Below are 3,592 nucleotides of genomic sequence, written 5' to 3'. Positions count from 1 at the left end.
TTTTGAGTATAAGGCATACTGACAATTTCTGTTTTAGAATATATTTTAATCAGAGAAACTGAATGACTGATCAGTCAGACTTAAGATTCAAATTAGTTATATGGTGCCTGAGAAATTGACTTAACCTGGGATACCTTAATTATCAAATAAAATAACCCAACATTCATAGACCCAAATTTCGTGTCTGCATTCTTTTTAGCAGTATTAAGCAAGTGAAGGAAATAATTAATTTTATAAATTAATTTTATAAAAATATAAAAATATTATAAGCAGATATTAATATTTTATTGATAAGTAGATTAAATTACATTCTTAAACAAGAAGAGATCAATAATATTGAGAAATTCAATTTGACCAAGTATATAATTTATGTATTTAATATCATTTGTAATAAAAAAATCACAAATATGTATTTTTTATTTTCAAAATACAGGTTTCAATCCTTTTATAATTTTCTGTGGTTTATTACTTTTTGCTGTTTATATAATATGATAAATTTCTTAGTTTTTATCAATAAAACCAGTTTGGTCTAGATAAGTGAAGTGTATCACAAACTACCTAAAAGCCTTATCACACAAAGAATTATAAACAACTGAGAACTTCTGAGTGGGAGCAACAGTATTTATCAGCGAAAAGTAAACCAGCTCTTTATCTAGTACCAGTGGTCAGCCCTGAAAATATTGACATGCAATTAACATTGTTTAGACTGTGCAGGTCATGATTTGAATACACAGGCATATGCAAGTATTCATGTAACAACAAAAGGAAAATAGAGACCATGAATATGGTGTAGAGCATGATAGAGCATAAGGGAGGGCTTGGAGGGAGAAAAGAGGGGGAAATGATTAAATTTTATTCTAATACTAAAAAAATAAAAAAATAAAAAATTGAAAAAACCAACAAAAAAACAGAAACAAAAACGTAACAACCCAAAACAGACAAGAAGCACATGTCCCAATGAGAGCATAAACTCTGTAATTAGAATTCCAGGGCTGAAATTCTTGTTTGCTTGTTGCTTTGACATCTATAAAAAGTAACATAGGATAAGATATGTTTATATTTATGAAATATTTTGAGAAATTGTCTTTTCTTTCTATTCAGTTGAAAAGGCATTCTTCTCTGCAATACCTACCAATCACAGCTTCCCCACTCCACACAAAGTAAATAGAGTTTTCCATAAGATTAAAAAAAAATACTGAACTCACAAAATTTCCATTTATTCATTTTTTTCTCTTCAAAAAGTGGCTAACTTAACATTGGTGCCACAATCACTCTTTTATATTAAAAATCATAAAGATATGCTCTAATATCTTGAGTAGTTCACACAAATTCAAGAACGTAGTAACCCCTGAAAGGTAATAAAGCACTGGGAATTTCCACTGTTAACCATTCAGAGACTTCCTATTAGTAAACCTTACATTTGCCCACTGCCGTATAGCCCTTCTCTAGCTGATAGGTATATCAGGGAGCTCCAGCACGACCTGGAGGTAATAGAGGTGGCACTTGTGTGCAGACTGATTATTTCCTGCATAGAGGCTCTCTGAGAGAAAGAAGTATGATGTTCCATACAAGTTACAGCTTAACCATCACACAGAAGGTTAAGTGGCAAAAAGAACATTAGTGATATTGGACACCAGTACTATATCACCAACCCTATTTCTGACAAATAAAAAGTCATTAGTTTGTCAAATTTTTTAATGAAATCATGACTAATACATGCCTCTCAAAGGTCTGAATCAAAGTCACCACATTTGGGTGATAAATGCAAACATGCAGACCATGCATCGCCAGGAGCTGTGTGTTTCACTTTCACAGCTCCTGGGATTGATCTGTCCATTATTCTAATACATAATTTATCACATCGAGAGGGACAATTCATTATGTGCACAGTATAAGCAGAGAGTCCTAAATAGCAAACTCTTTGGAGACTCAGAATGTTGCCTGTGCACTGAAATTCTTGCTGCTGTTATTATTTGAAAAATACAATTAAATAAGATTTTAAACTCCAAATACAATAATAGCGTTTATATAAAGCCAAAAAGGATAAAAAGACCCACTCATAAATTTAGCTTGCTTGAGAGCATGCTGACACATTCTTTCCTGAGGTAATATTTTCATTGACTTCACTATTTCCATGCCTTGGGAGGCATACAACTGTTCTTAAAGCTAAATCAATCAGAGACAGGATGCAAGGAGAATTTTGTAGCTATATTGCTTAAACCATAAATAGGAGTGTGCACCATTACTTAAAAGCTCATTGAATTAAATTATAGATACAGCATTTCTTTCTACATATAAATGTGAGCCATTGAATAGAATAGTGGTTTGATTTCCAATCGTTCACTATTTGATGCAGTCACCTGTGTGAATGAAGCCTGCTGCAATACTTGGATGTCATCTAGAACTCAGAAAATGAATTTAACAGGTCTCTTGAATGTCTTATTAGACAAAATGCTCATTTTGAAGACAAGGAAACCCAAAATGATGGTGATGGATGGAATAGAGTTGTGTACTTAAATTTTGGAAAGCTGATTCTACATGGAACATTGTGTGTGTGTGTGTGTGTGTGTGTGTGTGTGTATTTGACAAAAAAGAAAAAGACTGGGAAGAAGCATATTCTAGATTCGATGACTCATATTCACCCAACTGTACATTTTTTTCAGCAGCTACAAATAAGTTATTAGTGTCCACATTTAACTTTCTTCTAAATTAATGTGACATGTACTTTGAAATTCAAACTGCAATAATAAAACTGTAATTTTATATGCCTATGACTTTATGAGCAAATTTTTAAAATTAAAATACACTTAAAACTATATCCATCAGAAAAAAGGAAAAATCCCAGAATAGTGAAAATAATTCTTAACAATAAAAGAGCTTCACAGAAATAACCATCCCTGACCTCAAGCTATACTAAAGAGCTATAGTGATAAAACTGCATGGTATTGGTTCAGAGGCAGACACTCTGGTCAGTGGAATAGAAATGAAGACCCAGAAATAAAACCACACACTTGTGGACACTTGAAGCCAAAAATATAACATGGAAAAAAGAAAACATCTTTAATACATGATGCTGGTCTAACTAGCAATCTGTATGTAGAAAAATGAAAATAGGTCCATATTTGTCACCTTGCGCAATGCTCATGTCCAAGTGGATCAAGGACCTCAACATTAAAACCAGGTAAACTGAATCTAGTAGAAGAGAAAGTGGGAAAGAACCATGAACTAATTGGTACAGGGTGGGAATTTCCTATACAGAACTCCAATGGCTTAGGCACTAAGATCAACAATTGATAAATGGGACCTCATGAAACTGGGAAACTTCTGTAAGGCAAAGGACATAGTCAATAAGACAAGTCAACAACCTACAGATTGGGAAAAAGTCTTCACTAATTCTCTGATAGAGAGCTAATATCCAATATAGAAGCTAACCAACAAGAAACCAAACAATGCAATAAAAAAGGGGGTGGTTATAGAACTAAATTGAGAATTCACAGCAGAAATCTTGAATGACTGAGAAGCACTTAAAGATGTGTTCAAAGTCCTTAGTCATCAGGGAAGTGCAAACCAAAGAACCCTGAGATTCCACCTT

This window comes from Mus pahari, chromosome 11, assembly GCF_900095145.1.
Source record: "Mus pahari chromosome 11, PAHARI_EIJ_v1.1, whole genome shotgun sequence".
NCBI classification, from domain to species: Eukaryota; Metazoa; Chordata; class Mammalia; order Rodentia; family Muridae; genus Mus; species Mus pahari.
The sequence above is the reverse complement of the archived record's forward strand: the minus strand, read 5'-3'. Positions refer to the sequence as shown.